We start from the raw sequence: 25,018 nt of genomic DNA, 5'->3' as shown, positions 1-25,018 counted from the left end.
AGCCCAACGCGGGGCTCGAACTCACGGACCGCGAGATCGTGACCTGGCTGAAGTCGGACGCTTAACCGACTGCGCCACCCAGGCGCCCCCCAAGACATTTCTGAAGAAGAAAATGAAGGAACATTTGCTCTGTTGGATATAAAAATGTTATAAAACTACAGTAATTAAAACGGCATGGTTTTGGTGCAAGAGTAAATTTACAAACAGAATAAAATAAGGAGGCAAAAAAAGAATCCAGATACAGATACCAATGTCATGAAAGAAAGGGTTATCTATATGAGTAAAAATCAAAGTGGAACTCTACCTTAAACTATACACAACAGCCAACTACAGGTGGATTAACAACTTACCTGTCAGTAGCAAAACCTTAAAACTTTTGGACAAGAACATGGATGATGATATAAGGAAGAATTTATAAGGTTTCGAAAAGCACTAATCAAAAAAAGGAAAGAGGGATAAATTAAATTACATAAAAATTAAGAACTCCTTTTCATCCAAGCACCTTATAGAAGTGAAAATATACAAACCAAAGATGTCATGAATAGACTGAACATATTTAGTATTTAGTATTCTAAACATATAAAGAACTTCTACAACAGAAAGATAATGGAAGAAATGGACAAAGACTTGAACAGACATTTCATGGAAGAGAAAACACCATGCTCAAACTCATTAGTTAGCACAGAGACCAAGGGCACAGTAAGATACCATTTTATAAAGTTGGTCATTTCCATATCCTAAGACATGGAAATTACAATCCTAGGTATATACTCAAGAGAAAATTGTATGCATGTGCATAAAAGACATGAATAAAGGGGTTTATAACAGTACTGTTTGTAATAGTAAAACTAAACACAAAACCCTATAACTCAAATGTCCATTCACAGCAAAATGAATAAACAAATTATGATTTTTTTTCCTATTTACCACTAGTAAGTAGTAAAGATGACTGAACCGTAGCTACATACAACATAAATCAATCTTTATAATACAAACTTAAGTGAAAAAAAGCAAGTACCAAAAGATTGCATGTACTGGAATGGCTTTTTATAAAGTTTAAAACAAATGAAACTAAACTATACATTGTTTAGGCATCCTATGCATGAGAAAAAAATAAACAGAAAGCAAGGAAACAAAAGACATGAAATTCAAAAGAGTGGTTACCTAAAAGGCCAGGTGGGCCAACGGAATAGAGTTTGGTTTGGGCGGTGTGGTGGGTTCAGTTGTGACATTGCAATTAAAATTGGCTAATTGACTAAACAGAATATATTTTAAGTTGGGTAAATGAAATAGGTCCTTTAATTTAATGGACCAATGATGACTGTTTTTGATGTGTTTGGTTGTCTGCGTTAAATAGAGGAAACATTCTGAAAGTAAACAGGAAATGAAGAAAATTATTTATACATAATATATGCAATCTTTTAAACCATTAAAATCAATGTTAAGAATAATGCTTATGATACAAGGCTAAGTCGGGGATAAAACACTAGGACACAGAATTGTGTATTCCCTATAATGACTTTTAAAATGCACAGGAAAGAAGACTGGGAGAAATTTATCACCACCTTAACAGTTACTGTGTTGAGACAGTGGTATTCAATATTTCTTTACCTTTTGTTTGCTACCATTTCTGTGAGGTAATTCACATTCTTTTGTAATTTTAAAAAGTATTTAAAACTTTACACATACAAAGGGAAAACCTTTCAAGGAAATTTCATATTTTGCCTGAGCCCTTCATTTTTCCATAAACTAATAACTAATATTTACAAGTTCACTGGTTGAACTTAAACCTATTTGCATTTTTATGTGGGGCAAACAAACTGCGTGACCATAGTAACATAATGTTAGAGAATGCCAATTATGGTAATTGGCATGGTAACATAATGCCAATATGTGTAATTCAAAGTGAAGAATGTTAACTGGAATTAAAATAATAAATTAAAAAAGAAGTGTAGAAAATATTTAAAAAAATAAAATCATGCTGGGGTGCCTAGGTAGCTCAGTTGGTTAAGCATCTGACTCATGATGTCTGCTCAGGTCGTGATATCAAGCCCCCCATTGGGCTCCACGCTGAGCTTGGAGCCTGCTTGAGACTCTCTCTCCCTTTGCCCATCCCCAACTTGAGCAACTTGCGTGTGCGCACACGCGTTCTCACGCACTCTCTCTCTCTCAAATAAATAAATAAAATCATGCTTAAGTACTTTATGTGGAGGCTTAAGTTCTTCAGCAAAAGTGTTTACATTTTTATTTCAAATGAATGTATCCACAGATATTCAGCAATCTAAATATTCTAGGACATATACTCATATACGTGTATGTATAACATGTATTTTAGAGGGAGACACGGAATCCAAAGCAGGCTCCACGCTCTGAGCTGTCAGCACAGAGCCTGATGCAGGGCTCCAACCCACAAACTGAGAGATCATGACCTGAGCCGAAGTCAGACACTTAACCGACTGAGCCACCCAGGCATCCCAACGTGTATTTTTTTCCTACATAGATGAACTTCATTTTTACCGGGTATATACTTGTTTAAGCCATTACATCAATGTGCTCCTCAGAATGGCTTAAAGTTTAAGGATTATTCTGGCAATATTAAAAGTAATGCTAACCTCTTGATATTTGGGCGAATATTAAAATGTAGTAAATATCTAAGATGGCAATAAAACAGATAGTAATTGTTATTTACTATGGAGGTATCCCAGATGCTTTCTTAAAGGACACAATGAATGAACTGACACAATAAGAAACTTCTAATGCAAGCTCTCTTGCCAGCCGAGGGCCCAACTATCTAGAAAGAGGCTACACGTAATCCTGTGTCATTCCAGGGTTACTTAAGTGAATATGACTGCGTGTTTGCATGAGAACTTGTATCAGTTTCTCCCTCATCGGTGGCAAGGAAGACAATTCTTTCAATAGCCACCATGTCCTAGACTCTACATCAGGTATTTTACAAATATTAGGTGGTATGGGCCAAGCTTTGGCATTACCAGACCAAATCTGAATTCCAGCCTTAGAAGCATATAAGCTAAGTGAACTTGAATAACATATTTAATCTCTCTGGGCTTGAGATTCCTCATCTCTGAAATGTGGACCAACATAATATATCTGATTAGCTTGTTAGGGTTAAAGAGATAAAGCATCTAGTTCATAATACTGGAGACATAATTATTATATGGTAACAATTATTATTATTTTATCATCAAATCAGTAGACTGCCCCTTACACTTGGAGTTTTTAGAACACTTAACAAAATAAAAAGATTATTGGCAAAATCAAGTTCTATTTAAATCTTTAAAAGTGATAAGCTGCATTTAGTTTAGGTACAAGTAAAGTTTTGTTTGCTTTTTCCCCAAACCAAAAGAGCAATGCCCTGCTAATAATCCTAAAAGGTTGAAGCTGGTGCTGTTTTGTCAACACAAGTCTCATAATGTGTACGTTACGGACACACTGTCATGTAGTCAGAGGCGTCAAATTCTTTTTCAGCAACTCAAAATATCAGAGTAAGGACGAAAATTCCTTTTCTGCCCCATTCTGGATTGAAGTAAGTTTTTCTAATATTATTACATGGCAGGACTTCACACTCATAAATTCTGATAAAAGCAGAACCTCATGCCAAATTGTGAAGTCCTGACCAAATTTCCTTTGGTTCAGGCCTTCCTCAACATTTGAGCCCCTGAACAAAACCCAGTGAACTTAGACACATTGAGTAGTTGAGTCAGGAAGTCCAATCGTTGAGGTTACCTGCTCGGCGACTACTTGGAGGTAGAAACAGTGTCAGTGGCCTTACAAAGAAATGTTTTCCCTGTGAAGATGACTGACAGTAACAGGAACTACAGCCATAGCTTAGGGCCCTGCAATAGGTCCACTTCCGGAGCATTAGTTTAAAAACAGATTTTATTCTCTTATCTACCTTTATCTTTCTTGATCATTTTGGTTCACTCATTTTCTATACTTCTCCATTACACTTCCATTTTGGAATTCTTCATTCCTCTGGAGAAATCCACTAGTCCAATGTCACAGATGATTCTCTTTTCACAATCACTCCATCGTCTCCTTTGTTTCTGTCTCGGGATAATGTCTTTTTTCTCTTAACTCATGCCCTAGTAGCAATGGTACACAGTTTTCTTCCTCACCTTCATGAACCCTTTTGGTCTTCTATTTCCATATGCTCAACCCATCATTTAAAAATACTTTAACTGGGGGCACCTGGGTGGCTCAGTCGGTTCAGCATCCGACTTCAGTTCAGGTCATGATCTCATGATTCGTGAGTTTGGGCCCCCAGTGTAAGGCTCTGTGCGAACAGCCTGGAGCCTACTTCAGATTCTTTGTCTCCTTCTCTCTGCACTTCCCTGCTTTTGCTCTGTCTCCTCTTAAAAATAAACATTAAAATAAATAAATAAATAAAAATAATAGAAATATCCCATCTGGACAAAACCATACCATACCAAGGCCATCCAATCATATGCTATAGTTTGTCAACCGCAGAAGTAAAGCGGCTAATTACCATAGCTTTCTGCTTTATACTGTTATTTTCTTCTCCAATGAGATTTTAAAAGTACAGAGGAATCTAGATTATGACAATTTGACTTATTCTGCAGAACTTATGCCAACTCAATGACTAGATGTTAGATAATATTAAAGAAGTAATAATTCTAAACAACTACATTGTAGTAAGAGTTATCAGGAGATACATACAGAAATATTAATGATAAAGTGATATGGTATCTGTAGTTTGCATTAAAATAATCCAGTGGAGAGGAGAATAAATAAAACTGACCACAGGTTGACAATCACCGAAGTAGGTAGAATACGGACATTCATTATACTAATTTTATATGTACTTGAAACTTTCCATATAAAAATAATTTATGCTGAATTAAACTGGGCCTCTGTATGTTTAGCTTTGTTAAATAAGCATAAAGAAGGTAGGGAATAAATGTATACCAATTACAAAGAAACCTTATAACCTTTAAAGTAAGCATATATAATCTTTGCTTGAAAGAAAAGTCTTGCTTTAAAATATTTCATATTTTATATATTTCTAGATTTTTTTACTTAATCCTGGCATCTCACTATAAAATAAAAATTTATAGCTAATGAGAAATTTCAAACCGCTGATATGTGATGTTTATGGTTAATGTGGTTCTACATATTGAATAAGCAAAATATATCACATTTGCCTTAAGTTCCTTAAAGTGGAGTATAATACATAAACACCACTTAGTTCTAATTCCAATTCATGAGAACCTATGTGTCTGACCTTAAAACACAGCCTATGTCTCATTTTTTCCCCAATTTTGAGTACATGCACAAAATTTGAAACTAGTGCCAAATAATTTAAAGATTTCTGCTATGGGGACAATTTTGTTTTCTACAATGAGTATGCTCTGGGATCAAAATAAATAAGCATAAAATATATAAATTTTGAAGCAGGTACAAATTTAGTCATTAAAATTTTTGCATTCTGGGGCACCTGGGTGGCTCAGATGGTTAAATCTGACCCACTCTTTTGGCTCAAGTCATGATCTCATGGTTCATGAGATCGAGCCCTGCATCTGGCTCTGTACTGACAGTACAGAGCCTGCTTGGGTTTCTTTCTCTCTCTCTCTTTCTCTCTCTCCTTTGCTCTCTGCCTTTCCCTTACTTGTGCGCATGAGTGCTCTCTCTCCTTCTCAAAATAAATAAAACATTTTAAAAAATAATAAAAAAAATAAAACTCTTGTAATCATGCCCTACCAGCAGATACCCAAAACTGTCAAGAGAAAAATCTATGCTTAACTTCCTCATGTCATTTAATTATTCAAAGGTGGTAGGTCCAGTTTGACACAACCACTGTAACTGTTTAAAAAACCGAGAATTTGGACTTAATATTCTCTGAGCAGTACACTGGTGCTTAAGAATAAAATGCCTAAGAACTTAAATAAGGATCAAAGAATATGCTTTCAGGTATAAAAAAGTAAAAGGCAAGCAAAATAAAGCTACGATGATAGAGAAATTTTAGCATATGCTCCCATACTGAGTGCCTGCTGAGTTCCTTAAAATTAACTCATGAAAACCCAGATTTTCTTCTGTACATCATCACACAGTGCTTTGTAATTAAGATGCTAATGCTTAAACATTCCTCTCAAAATTTTGCCTGAATAAAAACATTCTGCTTTTTTCATTCTACATTGGTATACATCCATATCAGTCATAGTAGTACATCAGCTCATAATGTCTTTCTGTTCTTAAAATGAATCAAATTGTTCACTTTAAAATGGTTAACTTGTGTTCCATGAATTTTACCTAATTAAAAAATCAAAATCTTTCAATATCTAAACTTATTCCCAAGCTATTTTTTTCACTTATTTTTCCCGTATATTTTTTTCTTAAGTCCATTAGAGTAATGATCTGATAAAGGTGGCATTTTTAATATACTGATCAAAATTAGAGGTTACAAAACTTGTTTAAAATTTTACAATAGTAAATTGTTAAACAGATTCAGCCTGTGACATTTTTACTTAAATTTGCTGGTGATTACAGCTGATGAGAAACATTAATATATCCAATAACATTTTCTACACGGCCATTTTGAAATGTCAGCCATTGCTAATCGATAGACTTCTTTTCTCACTGGTCACAATGGCTCACAAAATGGTCACAATGACTAATTTCGAGATCTCTTTACAGGTCATACCCACAGAAAGCTTGATCCAAACAGTTACACAACAGTGTTGTGCGTTCATGCTTCTTTGCCAAGGAAGGAGGAAATTAAATTAATGGCAATAGCCACATTTGTTTTTAAATGCAAATGACTAAAATGTGAGCCTCTTTTAGATTAACATCCCCAAATAAAACTGCATTTTAACTGCACTGACATCTGTCATTCAAACAGATGTCAACTCATAAACCTGACAAAGGACAAGTTGTTTATGCAAGTTTGTGATGTGACAGATGTTTATCAGTCACAGCTCTAAGCAGTCACCCTTGATTATAAGATATTTAGCAATTTTTTTGTTAAACTGGAAAAATTCACAAGAGAATACAGAAATAAAAATTATAGCCCTATTAAAATTCCAATGAATAGTTTCATGAAACTAGTATTGTTTGTTCTAATTTGAAGTTATATGTTGGTATAAAAATTCCCATTGACAAATGGGCTAAACCAACTTCCTAGAAGTTTTATTTGAAAGAATTCTTTCAAAGAAATGAACATTATTACAGAGCATAAATCACCTAAAATTAATCCTTTCTGTTCATACTTTCTTCTTTTACTTACAATTTTACAAGAAAGAGTAAGAAAGATGCAAGGAATAATATATTCATATTTAACATTTGTAGAGGTTCAGTCTATTTCAGATTTCAATAAAACTGCATATTTGGGTGGTTATTTTTTATGCCATAGACATTGCTGGATATGGTGGACAGTTTCTTAAGGAGTAATTAGACGCAAATTAAAAGCTTCTTTGATGTCTGTACAACTGGCCAGTGAGGGAATCATGTCCCAAAATGTGTGCTGACAGGATGTGCCCTAACCCTCTGAAATGAGGCCCAGCAGGACCCTGTCCAGGGTCTGACTCATATGGCACCAGCATTGTCCCCAACAGTGGGTTAGGGACTAGTTGGTTGGGAGAGGCAGATGGTTTCATTTGTTCGATGTTTTCACTGTTCACTAAAGTTTAGGTGAATACTGGCCAGAGATAAGAGGAAAGTACTGTTAGTGCACCTGTCACTTTTATTTCAGAAACAACCAACTCAAGTTGGATGAGAGAAAGAATCTGCTAAGTTCAGCTTCAGTGGGTCAATAAAACGTAGGCTATCTGACTACTTTGTAAATGACAACACAAAGCTTTCCATTAGTCTTCAGGTTTTTTCTTTAAAATTAAACTCATCAAGCTTTAAAAATATACTTCATATTTAAAGAAAACATTCTCAGCAAGTATATAGATTTATAAATATGTAAGCTCCTTTACATATTCCAGGAATCATATGCAGTCAACTGCAAATACTTAAATATTAAAAAGAAAAAAAATATTAATAACAAAGGGTTGGATTCTTCCCTTCCTATCCCAAACCAAGTTTTCTTCAAGTGTTATCTTACTATAGCACATGAATAATCTTATGCCTATCTGATTTACTCTTTTATGCTAACTTTTTAAAAAATATAGTAACATTAAGACCTAAGTTTTAAATCGAGCAAATCAAGCATTTGCACATTTTTATAAATACCCCATCAATAAATATGTCATTAAAATCAGCATATGCAAAGTCAGAAATATAATCTTTTACATACTGTTGATATATATATATACACACACACACACTTTATATATATATATATATATATATATATATATATATATGTATACGTATACATATATATACACACAGTGTATATATACAAGAGAGGAGCCCCTCTCTTGGAGTATTCTTAAGAATGAGATGGAGAAATTTGAGTTAGGTGACACCACAAAAAGGCTGGCTTATATTGAGTTAAGAAACTGGGGGTGCCTGGGTGGCTCAGTTGGTTAAATGTCCAACTTCGGCTCAGGTCATGATCTCTCAGTTCTTGAGTTTGAGCCCCGCATTGGGCTCTGTGTTGACAGCTCAGAGCCTGGAGCCTTGAGCCTGGAGCCTTGAGCCTGCTTGGGCTTCTGTGTCCCCCTCTCTCTCTGCCCCTCCCCCACTCACACATGCGCACATGCACGTGTGCTCTCTCTCAAAAATCAACATTTAAAAAAAATTTTTTTTAAAATAAAAGAAACTGAACCTACATAGTAATGTCAGGACTGGGGACGAGGTGGAATTGCTCCTAGCCACGTGCTGCAGGAGTCTCACTGGGGCCTGGTCCAAAATTATCAGGTTCATATGACAACACAGAAGGCATGTTCATCACATTCATGAAGGATATAAAGCTGGACTAATAACTAATCCACTGGACAGCGAAGATTCTTGGTCTGGATGATGGCTGAAGCCAAGAGGATACAAGTGAAAAAGGATAAATATCAATTCCCATTTTTACATTGGGAAGACTTGAATTAACAGCACTTTATGTAAAAATAGAGTTTAGGTGATTTCATATTTAGCAGAGGTCAAAAATGTGGATGCTTTCTAAAGAAAACCAACGAATTTTAGAATTGCAGTACCCAGATAAAGGAAAACAACAGTCCCACAATGCTTGTACTGATCTGCTAGTGGTCGGGTGGTCTATTCTAGGTCTAAGGAATATAACTGATAAACTAGACTCAGTACAGATGATTGGAAGAAGGAAGGGTCTAAAAATTATATGAGAAGTTGTTGAAGGACAAAGAAAGGACATGGGAGGAGAAGTTCTTTCCCACACATATACGCGAACAAAATGAGAAAAATATGGAAGGAATGACAGTGTGAACAGTGAGTCCCACAACTGCAAAGGTGTGTGTGGTAGGAGCATCTGAAGGCTCCCCCACCCCCACATGGCTCACACCCCTGTATCATCCCCTCCCCTTGAGTGTGGGTGGGATCTGGGACTTGCTTCTAACCAATAGAATACAGCGAAGTAATGGGATGACACGCCCATTACTGGGTTACGTTGTATGGCACTCTCACAATTAGGTGACAATAAGCACGCACAGACAAATTCACCTGGTGACCTTAAAAAGGCAAGCTGCTGCGATGGGAAATGCCCACGGAGAGGGCCATGTGGCAGGGAACTGTGGACAGCTTCTAGAAATTGAGGACCCCAGCCCTACACCTGCAAGGAACTGAATTCTGCCAAAAGGCAGTGAGATTGGAAGAGGACCTCAAGCCTCAGATGAGACCCAGCCCTGGCCAGCACCTAGACTGCAGCCTGGTGAGACCCAGAGCAGCAGATATAGCTAAACTGTGTCTGGACTCCCTGACCCCTGGAAACTGAGATTATTTTAAACCACAGTATTTGTGGTAATTTATCATGTAGCAATCGAAAGGCAATACAGTGTACAAAGCAGAGGCTGGATAACCTTTATGATCAGTGATGTAGTATGAGGCATTCCTTGCACCGGGTAAAAGACTGGTCTAGAATCTAGCTACCAGATTATAAATTAGGTCTTTCCCACTCTATGAAAATGGAGCAAAAATGGGGGAGGGCACATTTTTATATGGCGCATGAAGGACACTAATATCTCTACACTGAATTCATAATAAAGCACTCAGAACAACATGAATCATTTTACCTCAACTGATATTTGTAAATGTTAGCATTCTTTTTATTGAAATGCTTTAATATTAGGTAACAATGAACTTATTTTAATTATAAACCTAGAGAGCTTTAAATAACCAGAATGCCTTAAATAAATTTAAATACCATTCTAAGAAAGGCAGCTTAGACTATTCAATTTAGCGCTTCGTTATTCTGTTTGCATCTATTGAACGGCACCTGCACTACCGTGGTTCGGGCCCTCAGCGGCTGGCTCCTGGATCCACTGCAACACTGTCCTTACTGGTCTCCCCGCCCTCGTTAAGGGCATACCCCCACTTGCCCCAGCACTGACCTCCAATATATTCAGCACCTATAGCCACAGTGCTTTGACTAATGGAAAATCAGATTACACCTTTACCTGGCTTAAAACTCTTCAATGGTTCCTAATTATCCCCTGAACAAGGATAAAGCAGCTCAGCATGACATACAAAGCCTTTTATCATCTAGCCTCCCCTTGAGTCAGTCCTTTATGAAATCCCTTTAGTCTCTGGTCAGTCCCGGCCCTGCTCCCCACTCTACACATTCACGGTGAACGACTGACACTTACTCCAAAATGCTATAGCACCTCTGGCTCTCTCCCTCCCAAGCCCTGACTCCAGCTCGGAAAATCTCCCTGCCCATGCTTTATGCCTGTCTAGAATTCAAATTCAAAAATGCTCAACTAGGGCACCTGAGTACCCAACTCTTGATTTCAGCTCAGGTCGTGATCTCATGGTCTTGAGATCAAGCCCCGTGTCAGGCTCTGTGCCTGCTGAAGACTCTCTGTCTCTCTCTCTCTCTCTCCCCCCTCTATCCCTCCCCCACTCATGCATGTATGCACTCTCTCTCAAAAAAAGAAAAAAAAAGATGCTTAAGAGTGTGTCATGAACCCTTCACAGGGATTCTGCCAGGCCCGTCTGGCTAAACTAAAGACCACGCTTCTGCAGGCACAGACACCTGCCAGATACGCCATGGATTGCAAACAGTAAACACCACTATCTGCACACTTAATAGTAAAACGTGTGCTTTGACATCAATCCAGGCCCTTTGAAAGATCACGTTTACTGGAATGTGTAAAGACTTCCACGTGACTGCATATGAGCAAGTCAAACATACATGTTAGTTAGTATCACAAGCATCAAAGACACAAGGTCCTTACCCAGAGGTGATGAGGTGGACATACACTGGCATGGATGTTCATTGTCTGCTGAATCTTGGGCTGCCTTGCTGGGGTTTTCTTTCTAGACTATTTTTATTTTTCGGAAGTCCTCTTCCCTATCCCTAAGTTAGTCAATAAATTCATTTCTCACCTCATGAGAAAATAAGGAGTGAAGCATTAGCGAAGATACTTGCGCAAGTGATGACAAGTCAAACCAAATTCTACAAAATCCAGATTTATGAGAAATAGCTTCCCGTAAACAGCAGAATGACTCATTTCATTGTGTGTTGTATGCAGTGAAACCCACAGAAGAGTATAAATGTCATTTTAGGATGAATTATATACCTCTTACCCCAAAACATCAAAATTATTTTAGGTAATGGATGGTAACAAAATTAATACAACTGAAACGCTGTGATAAAATTCAAGTGTGTGGGAAGGCTCAGGGCACCTGGAGGGATTCTCATTTTTTTTTTTTTCTTCTAAGTGCTCCCAAATCGTATTTAAAAATCCACTGCAGATTTTTGGTGTATCTGAATAAATAGTACACTAACCTATTCAGATTTGCTTAGATTTAGGTTTTTAAAATAAAGACTTCTGTCTGCAGATTATTATTCTCATTCTTCAAGTTTTCGTTTTCAAAATGAACCAAGAGTGATTCTGTCATCACTGCAGCCAGTTTTCATAACCCTTGGGTGCAACGGAGTAGATCATGAGGCGAAACTAATGAAATATGTAGGTTTCCTTCACTCCTATACTCACATTGGCTGAGCGTTTTTAATGTTTCGCTGAGCGTTTTTAATGTTTCTCCCTCTTTCGGTTTTATACCCTCTCACACCCTGCTGGAACTCTATCTCCTTTGTCTTCTCTGGAACAGCGAGGGAACAGGATGGGAAGGAGGGTGGGCAGAAACAGACACCTGATTATTTCCAGCTCATCCCTGCTTGAACCCGGGGCTTTACTTTCTGTCATCCTAGCAAAGGGCTGATCGAGCACAGGAGTCAGGGCGGGTACTGAAGTCCCACCCCACACCACGGGCCTTGGGGCTGATGGTGTGGTCTGGTCTTTCAGCCCTGTGTCCCACAGTCCTAAGCTCAAGCTGCCAACCTTTCTCGGCCCTTTTGTTTCCCCACCACTCCAGAGAGAGTATCTAACAACCTTGGGCGTTTTGGGGGCATCCCCAAACTCACAGAGTAGTCTAAAACCCTCAAAATACCTGGCCAAGTCTCCCTACCCCTACTCTCATCTTTCATTATGTGCTTCCTCATTCTGTTTTTTTAGAAATTTAATACTTTTAAATTTAGTTTTTATATTATGAAACTACGCACTGTTTAAAGAGTCAAACAGTCCTACAAGTTAGGACAAGAAAGTAGCAGTCCCTCAACCCCACCCCCACTGTCCACTCTGCAAAAACCACTACTGTTGGCTCTCTTAGAAAATCCTATATTGCAAAAAAAAAAAAAAAAAAAAAGAAGAAGAAGAAGAAGAAGAAGAAGAAGAAAGAAAGAAAGAAAGAAAGAAAGAAAGAAAGAAAGAAAGAAAGAAAGAAAGAAAGAAAGAAAGAAAGAAGAGAAAAGAAAATCCCATATTGCTATTTTCTGATTTGTTGAGTTTTAGGCTTATCTTTAAGCTTCCAATTCCCCACTGTGGTCAATGAAAACTGGGATCTCCCTCACATATACACAGCTTACTGGTACACATCACACATACGCCCTCATTCACTCACACACGCCCCCACATTCATGCACACAACCTGCCTTCTTTCTTTGCTTATTAGATCAGAGTTCTTATTAAACTGTAATATAATCAACATCTGTATTTTCATTATGATGTGCATGCTATCCACAGCTATTCCAGCTCAACCATGTGATTTTTCAAGCAGGGTAAGTTTTTCACTACTACCTATTTTTCCCTCATGGGGTAGTTAATAATTATCTTTTGTTGTTGTTGTCTTACTTTACTCCCTGACTTTGGTGTAACACACCTATTCCTCCAGTTCCTGATAAAAGAGAAAGGGAGTCACATTATTTTGAGCTGAAAATGTCTTTATTCTACTCTCACACTGAGTTTAGATTTTAGTGTGGTATACCTTATTCTATCTTTCAAAATATGCTATAAAAACTGAGCTAATGAGTGAGCATCCTTTGCAAGTCTGAGAGCTGCAGTAAATGTTTCTCCTCCTTCTTCCTTGGCAAGACTACTAATGATAGTACGATGGAGGTTTTCTTTTATCTTTTGATTTTATCATCTTTTAAATATGCTTTCCGAAGTCTAGCAGCATCTCTCAACTAAATGGCTGTATCAGTCTTCAGACAGCTTTTTTATGTCACTGTCTCCTTCCCACGCTGCACCGGTCCCTACTGGCCAAAGGCAGATGTAAATATGCAAATTAACTCTTCCTCAGCTACTCTAAGTACAAATAAATATTTTCCTTTGGGGCGCCTGGGTGGCTCAGTTGGTTAAGCATCTGACTTCGGCTCAGGTCACGATCTCACGGTTCGTGAGTTCGAGCCTTGCGTCAGGCTCTGTGCTGACAGCTTACAGCCTGGAGCCTGCTTCAGATTCCGTGTCTCCCTCTCTCTCTGCCCCTCCCTTGCTCATGCTCTCTCTCTCGCTCTCAAAAATAAACAAACATTAAAAAAATATTTTTTCTTTAGGACTGTCCTTTCTATTTCATCAAATGACTCACTCTTCCCGGTAAGATTCAATTCAGAAAATAAATGTGGTAAATGTAAGCCTATATAAAAGCATGTAAGAAATTAGAAAAATTCATCAATATTTCCTGAGCCAGTGTTTAGAAATTTCTGAAAACTTGCATGCAAGTTTGGATGTAGCTTTTTCTCTATATATAAAGTATAAAATTGTCTAGTAAATTGATATCCCTGGGAGTAATGACCAACTACACAGAATAATCATTAAGTCATCTAAAAGAACTGATTTATAAATGATTTGTAAGTTGGTTACAACTCTTATTCTATTTACTAAAAAAAAATCCCTAGGAATGATGGCTGTGACAATGAGGGGTCAGGAAGCAAGGAAGGGGGCACACAGATTTCTCAAGCACTTAATATAATGTGCCAGTTCCTCTGCTAAGAAGGTCCCATGCATTATCTCATTTAAACCTCATATCAACCTTACTATCCCCATATTTCAGGTGAAAAAACAGGGGCATTGCACAGTCAAGTAACTTGCACAGGCCACAGAGTGAATAAGTGGGGAAGCTGAGACTTGAACACAGTGAGGTACTACATCCTATGCTGCAATCATATGAATTCCAAAATATTCTAAATATATACTTACTGTTGCAGACAAGCTTCTCATCTAGTTGATTTGGCTCTGTTTCATTTTGTTTTTGTTTCCACGAAACCTATAGATCCTCTCTTAGACAAACATGAGATGTTCCGTTTTCCATCATGGTAACATGGGTTTATTAAACCTTCATGATTTTTTTAATTATTTGTAATATTTATTTTTTAGTATGAAATTTATTGTCAAATTGGTTTCCATACAACACCCAGTGCTCATCCCAACAGGTGCCCTCCTCAATGCCCAACACCCACTCACCCCTCCCTTCCACCCTCATCAACCTTCAGTTTATTCTCAGTTTTTAAGAGTCTCTCATGGTTTGGCTCTGTCCCTCTCTAACTTTTTTTTTTTTTTTCCTTCCCCTCCCCCATGGTCTTCTGTTAAGTTTCTCAGGATCCACATAAGAGTGTAATGTTTATTTTTGAGAGAGAGAGAGAGAGAAAGAGAGAGAGGGAGAGACGGAGCATGAGCAGGGAAGGGGCAGAGAGAGAGGCAGAGACAGAATCTGAAGTAGGCTCCAGGCTCTGAGCTGTCAGCACAGAGCCCAATGCGGGGCTCAAACTCAGGAACCATGAGCTCATGACCTGAGCCGAAGTTGGACCGCTTAACCAACTGAGCCACCCAGGTACCCCAAACCTTCATGATTCATAGCTCTTCAAGTAAAAATTTCCCAGCAAACAAGAAACACAGCCAATCATCAGTCTTGCACTCTGGAGCATGAACTTCATTCTACGCTCAGTGTCTAGTAAGTGGCTCAATACCTAGGAGGTGCTCAAAAACACCAGCCGGGCTATTCTCAGCCTCTGTCAAAGTCTTCATTTCAGTATCTAAATTAATAGTCTGTCCTCCTCTGCCAAGATTGCAGGCTTACCTCATATGTAAATCCTACCTTTAACTCCTCCCCTGTGCCTGGAATTCTCCAACCTAAAGTCTATCATATGTGCAAGTATATGTGCAACTATGCTGAACACACAGCCTCTCTCTCCAATTAGATCATCAGCTTCTCAACGAGCTGTTTGCTTTACCACATCTTCCCTATAATGTGACAGAAAAATACAAGGTGGATAAATACAAGGGTAGCTGGTTCGGTTTCCCAGAATCCTTTTAAATTAGGTTTATTCCATTTAATCCACGTATCTGTATTTAGGAGACACAGTTTTGTTTTAAGATGAAATATTCTAACTTGATTTTTATCCTACCTATGACAGAGGACTCCTCTTTCTATACATCACGAGAGGAGAAATTCATACAGGTTCATAACTGTCTTCACCTCAAATACTTCTGTTTATGATGAAAAATTTCAAATTAAGAGTAAAAGACCTTAGGCTTCAAAATTTTAATCCAAGAAATTATGGGGAAACTCAAGGATGCTAGTCAATTTAATTATCCATTTGTGTGTTAAAAATGATTATAAAGTATCAGGAAGAAGAACCGTTCCAAACCCCACATCCGTTTTAAAACCTGTTTTTCCCCTTTAACATGGTTTGCACAGTAAAAGTAATCATTCACAGGTATGACATCAAGTCTGTGAATTATGAGACATTGTTGTCATTACTTTTGTGAATTACAACTTTTGGTCATATGGGTTTGATATCAATTATAAGGGCAATTCATGTAATATACAGAAATATAATAGTGTGCCACAATCTAATGCAATTCATTCTTATCTGTGAGGTATTATTACACCGCTCACAAAGGCCAAATGTTAAGTTCATCCTGAAGGTTATTCACTTACATGGAAAATGTTGTTTTTTTTAAAAAACAAAACAAAACAAAACAAAAAAACCAGTTCCTACATTCTTATCCAACTAAGTATTTCTGCTTTTTCCTATTTAGTCTAAATTTATCAAAGAGAATATAGAATATTACATCTTAAAATCAAACCTTAAGCTTTTGTGATCTAATACTGTACATGTGCTGATATATTCATGTGTGTGGTTTCGTATAAAGGTAAAATAATTCTTACTTTGTCTAGAAAATATATAAAATTGTCTTCCTATACTAATTATCTGTTTATTTTTTAAGAGAATAGGAAATTTTTTCTTCACATATTAAGTATTTCCTTGCATCACATAAGATATTAAACTTGATCAAAAATTAAGATAGAGGTATCTATATCTCATAAAGAGAAACTGATGTGTCATAATAAATACATGTGTTTCTTTTATTTTCTTAAGAGATATTTTTAAGATGTTATTTTTAAGTAATCCCTACAACTTGGGGCTCAAACTCACAACCCCAAGATCAAGAGTCGCACACTTTTCTGACTGAGCCAACCAGGTGCCCCTAAGACTTTTTTTTTAATGACTTTGATTTGAATAAATTACTTAAAAAAAATTTTTTTAATGTTTGTTTCTGAGAGAGAGAGAGAGAGAGAGAAACAGATCATGAACAGGGGAGGGGCAGAGAGAGAGAGAGAGAGAGGGAGACACAGAATGTGAAACAGGCTCCAGGCTGTAAGCTGTCAGCACAGATCCTGACGTGGGGCTTGAACCCACGGACTGCGAGATCATGACCTGAGCCAAAGTTGGACCCTCAACCAACTGAGCCACCTAGGCGCCCCTGAATAAATAGTTCTATTCAAAAGCATGAGATCTAGAAGAAAACAGACTGGATTCAAATCCTAATTCTGCCATTTTCTATCTGTGGGCTTTATGTAGAAAGTTACTTAACCATTCTGTGCCTCACTGTCCTCTCTTGTGAAATGGAATTGATCATGAAAATGTATTACAATTACTTGTGAGGATTAAAAAGAGCCTAGAGCATAGCCTGACACATATTAGGTACTCAATAAATGCTAGTGAGTTATGATTGTTATTACTTTATTTTCTTTTTTAATTTTTTTTTCAACGTTTATTTATTTTTGGGACAGAGAGAGACAGAGCATGAACGGGGGAGGGGCAGAGAGAGAGGGAGACACAGAATCGGAAACAGGCTCCAGGCTCTGAGCCATCAGCCCAGAGCCCGATGCGGGGCTCGAACTCACGGACCGCGAGATCGTGACCTGGCTGAAGTTGGACGCTTAACCGACTGCGCCACCCAGGCGCCCCTGATTGTTATTACTTTAAATTCCTTTTTTTAAAAGTAATTTTTTTTTTTAAGTAATCTCTCAACCGGGGCGCCTGGGTGGCTCAGTCGGTTAAGCATCCGACTTCGGCTCAGGTCATGATCTCACAGTTTGTGGGTTCAAGCCCCAACACTGGGCTCTGTGCTGACAGCTCAGAGCCTGGAGCCTGCTTCCGGTTCTGTATCTCTCTCTCTCTCTCTCTCTCTCTCTACCCCTCACCCACTCGCACTTTGTCTCTGTCTCTTGAAAATAAATAAATGTTAAAAATATATATATAAGTAATCTCTCTACCCAACACGGGGCCCAAACTTACAATCACAAGATCAAGAATCATGTGCTCTACTGACTGAGCCAGCCAGGTGCCCCAGTCCCTGATTTTTAAATGTGTTCTTTTAGATGAATTTGCTCAGATGGTGTTGATTACTGTTTATTTGACCAACCCCTTGCAAAAATATTATATGCAAAGAGGAAATACCGCGCACACACACACACACACACACACACACACACACACAGTGCTATTTTTATCACTATAAAAGATTCAGTGCCAATGCGACAGCTGATTAAAGTAATATGTTATAGCTCCTCTGATTCTTTATGATACTTTATGTGGTGAAATGTTTAACATCTACTATCTTAGCAAACTTCAAGTATACAGAACATAATTCTTTTAAATGCACAATCCCATCTTTGGCCAAAATACATCGATACTCTGTAGATTTCCCATTTTTAAAAGTCTAAAAATTTTAAAGAGAAACTAGACATTCAGATGGTACTTGTTAGCCATCTTTTGTCCTTGTTCTTGCCTCTTATCCTTTTGCACTTTTTCTTAGGCAAGTCACCCCAGGCCAAGCCTTTAAATAGAGGCTTGGGCACATTAAATCTTGAACACATTAAAATTTCAATGGGCAATAAAAGGCAAGTTTCCTTAGTGCTAAGTGCCTGACTGCAGACACCCAGAGGAACGCCACGAAAGGAACGTACCCCGTCACACACAACATGATTCCACACTCTACTTCCTCAGTGGCATGTGTTCAAACGTCTGGCCTCTGGGAAAATTCTGCATTTCTCTCCTTCCTGTGAGCATCTCCCCATGCAACATACAAGCCACCTTGCTTCTCCTGCAGTGGGCCACCAAGCCCCAGAGGGATCTCTTGGACAACGGTTCACCGATACCCCTGGCTCCAAGAAGTCCACCAGAGATTCAGGTTTTTTTGACAGAGACCAGCCCAGAAACGAGGCAGCACAGCTCCCGGGGCAACAGGAGAGATCAGCACAGAGGGAAGAAAAGCAGGACCACAGAGAGAGTAACCAAAACGGTTACAAGAAACCAGCGCCATCATGCAAAAGCACGTCTCCAGCCCCGGTAGGTGAAGACCACGGAGGGGGCTCCCCAGAGCTGTCAGAATCTGCTTCTCTGACTGTGCACCTCACTATGGCGCATCCCACCTTCCACCCCTCATTGAGACTGAAGTTACAAAACACATTTTCCCAGGCATTTTTTCATATCTTTTCTCATTTAAATGCAACGAATCACACCCTCTTCCTAATTTTGAAGACAGGTTGTTTTCCAAGAGAAAAAGGTAAACTTCTAAATGGGAATAACAGAGATAATTATGTTCTTAGATATGTTCCAAGTCTCATTTTCAAAATATCAGGAGACAGTTTATCTAGAAATGAGCCTGTATTCCCTCACTAATCCGTTACAAATGCTTTTGAGTCATTAAACACCCATTAAGAAGAAGGGGGAAGGTTAAGGAGATACACACATACTACATAATAGGAAAGACGTAGTAAATATATGTAAGTAAATTGCTGGTCTGTAAGGAACACTATTTGAAATAGTGTTGTGATACCAAGTATAGTATGTACACCTTCTAAGCATAGAGCCAGAGGCCTTATAATCAGTAAACTAGAATAAGACTTTTATACTGCACCTTTTCCCTTTTTCATTCTTCAACTTATAATTCACAGTCTAAAAAAAACTGTACCAGATCTATGAGAATTGTAAGTCATTTGTTCTAAATTGTTATCCCTTCCCTGGTTTTTGACTTCAGAATGTTAACTACTACAAAATATGAATTTAGTATAAAAAGGTCTTTGGACATTTTATCTACAGGACATTCAGGCAGGAAGACATATTAATCTGATGTCCAGAAGAAAAGTCTAGGTTGGAGATACAGATTTGAGAGTTATTAGCTTAATGTAAGTGGCAGTTAAAAACAAAGAAACGGGAAAGTCAATCACCCAGAGGGAAGTATGAGGAAAGGAAGTGAATAGTCGACTACAAGCCATAATTTGGAATGTATTTTAATATTCCTATCAGAAACTCTCAAATACTACATTTATAAATACTCTACTCTGCTCCCTATCAACATACAACTAAAGCCAAGTGTTAAATGCTAAACAAAATTTTAATTCACATTTTCTTCCCCTTGATTATAAGTATAGAAATGTAAATTACTTGGAGCCATGTATTTCACCCAGAAATCCACACTTTTTGATGACTTCAAAAAGCTAGGCAGAACAGTAAACATTTAATTTTACATGTATGCAATAAAATATTTAGTAATAAATACTTACATTTACAGTCTTACATTACAGTAGTACTAAATAATTTAAAGAACAGATTTAAAAAGAACATTTAAAGAATATGTGATGATTTTACTGTTTATTTTTGAGAGAGAGACAGAGTGCGAGGAGGGGAGGGGCAGAGAGAGAGAGGGAGACACAGAAACCAAAAAGCAGGCTCCAGGCTGTGAACTGTCAGCACACAGCCCAACATGGGGCTCAAACCCACAGACCGCGAAATCATGACCTGAGCTGAAGTCAGACACTTAACTGACTGAGCCACCCAGACGCCCCTGTGATGATTTTTTTCTAAAGGAGATAATCTCTTGGTCTAAATTTAGAATAACAAGTTTGTATTTTAAATAAAATATCCAGCAATTATCAGGCTTATGTCTGATATCAAAAGCAGTAAAGGCGAACTGACATCTCACATTTGAGAAGAAAAAGATGCCAAAGTTCAAGAATTTAAGAATATTAGGCAGTGTGGGATTGTATTTAAAACCACACATAAGCTTTGGAGTCAGACAGGACTTCTTTTAAGTCCCAGATCTATCACTTTAAGGACGGGACCCTTTAAAAGTGAACTCTCTGAGCTTGTTTCCTTATCTATCTATCTGCAAAAACATCAGTTTCCATTTCAAAGAAATGGGAGAGTCAAGTGTAAAGGGCTGGGTACATAGTTGATTGTCTGTCAATGGATGTTACTTTCAATTGCTCATACCCTTCCCTAGTCTTTCTTTTTTCCATTGCATTTCTCTCTTTCTCTCTTTTTTTCTTTTAAATTAACTTTACATTTTACAAGAAATACAACAAATACAGCCAACACACCTATCAGAATCCACATTTCATTGCTGCTTTTGTTGTAAGCAGCTGAATCTGTCAACTGTCCCACTGATCTACTATCATGTGGTTTCTTTTTGACAATGTCAGTGACTTCTGACCCTTTACCACTGTTACATGGTCAGTGTGTCCACGCTGTATTGAACAAGGGGCAGGACACTGCAGTATGACCCTCAGAAGACTTTAGTGACTTTCTTAAAGGAATCCATTGCAGGTTTGTGAATGGAGTCTTTCCAAAATTCTTTTTAACTGCAATTAGGGGTAGGATGTATTAAAATGCAACATTTAGGGGACATATAGCTTCATCCTCACTCAGAATGTCATCCTTTATCAGGATAAAAAGTATATAGAGATAATTAACTACCTTAAAAAAAGATTGTAACTTATCTAAATTTTTTCTATGTTAGTCAGTTTTTAGTGAGATTTACTCTATTAATTAGGACCTATTTAATGCTGTAAGGAAAACAATACATTATTTACAGATATTGACTATATATGTAAATAAACATTTAAATTATAATACTAAAAATAAAAGTATCCTGTACAAATAAAAGCAAACACACCAAGAATCCAGTAATATTAGTGTGGCACTGAAATTATAATCTAGAAACAATCAATGGCATTCTTTTTCACTGTAAAGAAAATGTCACTGTTGTTGTTAAAACAGAGTTTAATATACAGAATATTGCAAAACCTGAAGTAATTCCAATGAAAAAGAAAGTACATTTTCCCATGCATGCTGCACTGTAATATAAAAAAATTACATGAAGTAGGTTTTAATTTTTTTTCTACATAAAAACAGTATTAATCTGTGAAAATGGCTAATATAGCTTTGATGTGTAATTGAAAACATTTGGTTACAGGAAAGAAGCTGACGAACCTTAAGACAGAATGTAAGTAAAACCGAATGTGTGGGTTGACCAAGGCAAAGTGGCGTTACTTTGTAGAGCCGATCAATAGATATTAGCTTTAAAAAGAAAGATACGGAAAGAAGCTGCCGCATATTTTTTAAATGACAGGGTGAAGGTTTAAACTGTCTCAATCAAGACTCAATTTTTTCTTTCCAGTTTTTCCAGCTGTTCTCTTCCAGTTAAGGCTCTTCATTTCAAATAAATTTAATTAGTTCCAATTGATCATAGCTAACACTTATAAAGCTTTATCCATGCTTCTTTACTTTTATAAGGCAAGTGCTAACAAAGACTGCTAGGCTCAGATCAGTGTCCTAAGACAACATTCATACATCATTCTTTCTCACCCAAGAGAAGAATTGCAAACATAATTGTTCTACCTATAGCAAAGCACTAAATTATACTTCCTATTTAACTGGTCAGTTGTTTAATTAAGTTAATTGAAGAATTAAGTCACAGATTGCTACAAATATAATATTAACGTAACAATGCGTATCAGCCTAACTAGAGCTCCCAAACGAGCATTCCAAGTACAGGCAAGTAGGTCTGCCTTGATATACTTTCCATTTATTTTGTGAAAAGATACAGTAGAGCAACTCAATTTAAGTAACCAAAAAACTCCCTGATTTTTCAAAGTCAATGGCTAAACTGGCCAGATTTCCCTTTTGTAGTACTTGTCCTCGGCATGGTGCACATCCCAAAATAAGATTCTTGTGCCTGAAACAGGTTTCTCTCAACAGATCTACCATATTTTTCATAACGTAATTTATATAGAATTCTAGTCAATAAAAGAAATAGGGTTTTCTTCTTAACCCTCACAAAAATCTATACCACATCTTAATCAAGTCACACAATTCAAAGGTAACCTAAACGATCTACAGGCTGCAACATGCTAGTTGCTCTGACAACACATGAAGGAAGCCTTTTCTAGTTATTTAAATTCTTTGAACATTCTTACCCCTGGTACCCACGGCATGAAGTGAATAAGTCAACTGATAAAAGCCATTCATCATATATGGTTAACTTAACTTCTTACAGATTAAAATACAGTTTAAATAGCATTAACTGACTCTCCAAGCTAGATTTTCATTTTTAAGCTTCTTTATACAAATAAAAGAACAGCCATGTGCTATTTGCTGTCTCATGATGATGGTGGTGCATAATTTAAAATTTCAATGTACCGATTTAATAATGCTCACCTGAATGTTCAAAAATTAAGCTTTTTTTTTTCCAGAATGCAAATTAAGTTATTCTATTACAAAGATAACTTCTTTTCTTCTATGCATTAAACCACTACTTTTTATAGACTAGAGGGCCTTTAAAATTAACAGAGAATTAAAATGTACCTATAACACTTTAAAAAGCAATGATAACTGAATAAAGAACTAATTTAAAAAAATCTGGGGGCACCTGGGTGGCTCAGTTGGTTAAGCATCTGACTTCGGCTCAGGTCATGATCTCACAGTTTGTGAGTTCAAGCCCTGCACGGGGCTCCATGCTCACAGTGTGTGGAGTCTGCTTGGGATTCTCTCTCTCTCTCTGCCCCTCCCCAACTTGCACTTTCTTTCTCTCTCGCCAAGTAAGTAAATAAACTTAAAAGAAATGTTAAAAAAAAAATCTGCAGGTGCAATCATCTCCTCTAGTCGCGACTGAAACAAAATCCGTAATTGTGCAATGCTAAATGACTTTCAGAAAAGTTGGGAATTTCTGAAATCATTTATATTTACATTTAAGTTGAAGTGGTTTCAATCAATGATCTGACACATTCAAAGGATTAAAATGTAGCAGGTCACGGCCACCAGCATTTTTACTGAAAACCAGATGCGCCTCAATTTAGTCAACTACTTATTTGCAGCAGTAGCACAAGGCTCCAGGTTGTTGATTACATGCTTTGTAAATTTTCAAGGGAGATTATTAGGCTCCCTCAACTTCTTTCCAGTGACAAAATTTTAAAGGCATTCAGGTAGTAACAGTAAAAAACCTACCACACAGAGCTTTAAGAGCTAAAAACCTCCCTCCGTTTTTTTTTTTAAAGTTTCTTTAGTTTTTGCTGAAAGTTTTACTGATGTTTTCTGGGCATGCTTCTTTCAAATTATTGATTGCTATTTTTTTTTTTAATGTGTATTCATTTTTGAAAGACAGAGGGAGACAGAGTGTGAGTGAGGGAGGGGCAGAGAGAGGGAGGGAGACACAGAATCCGAAACAGGCTCCAGGCTCTGAGCTGTCAGCACAGAGTCCGACGCGGGGCTCAAACTCACAAACCGTGAGACCATGACCTGAGTGGAAGTTGGACACTCGGCCAACTGAGCCACCCAGGCGCCCCTCAAATTACTGATTACTATTAAGTTACTATTTGTTGCTTCACAATAATTATGGATTTCTTTGGTCAGATTTTACATAATAACCATCTATACAAAAATCAAAAGTTTATCATTCTTAATACCAATAAAAATATTTATAGTAGGTTGTTTTTAATCCTCTGTACATTAAAGAAATTGAGCTGAATGCATTTGGAGATCCAGTAACTGAAACTGACTTAAGTCCATAAAAAGATAGGCTGAACATGTATAAACATAAAACACAGAATATGGAACCATACGTGGTATATAGTTTTCCTAAATTTTACTTTATTCCTTTAGTTATATAATAAATAATATAGGTAAGATTATTCAATATCTAAACGATGTAAATAACTTTAAAAAGCAGCATCGACTTCTATAATATAGGTACAAAGAATATCTATTAAGTTTCCTTATACAGCCTACATTGCTGTTACAACTTTGGTATTCTTCAGTTTACCCTATAATTGCAAAACCTTTCATAAGGTGTATTCCTCTACACGTTTCAAGGCTTTAGTAATGATCCCAGCCTCTGAATTAGAAGGTCTCCAGGAAATCAAATGCACAGCTAGCAAGTTCATTGTTACAGCAACAATGAGCAAACCGAGACCAAATAAACACTTCTGCTTCTTTCCACTTCAAGATCAA

The 25,018-nt window shown here is 37.3% G+C and overlaps 1 protein-coding gene across 9 annotated transcripts in view; it reads right to left on the bottom strand.

Moving 5' to 3' along the window:
• WDR7 (WD repeat domain 7) overlaps positions 1 to 25,018 on the bottom strand; it is a 358,314-nt gene that overhangs the window by 174,438 nt on the left and 158,858 nt on the right. The gene's annotated exons all lie outside the window — the stretch shown is intronic.

This window comes from Leopardus geoffroyi, chromosome D3, assembly GCF_018350155.1.
Source record: "Leopardus geoffroyi isolate Oge1 chromosome D3, O.geoffroyi_Oge1_pat1.0, whole genome shotgun sequence".
Taxonomy (NCBI): Eukaryota; Metazoa; Chordata; class Mammalia; order Carnivora; family Felidae; genus Leopardus; species Leopardus geoffroyi.
The sequence above is the reverse complement of the archived record's forward strand: the minus strand, read 5'-3'. Positions and strand labels throughout refer to the sequence as shown.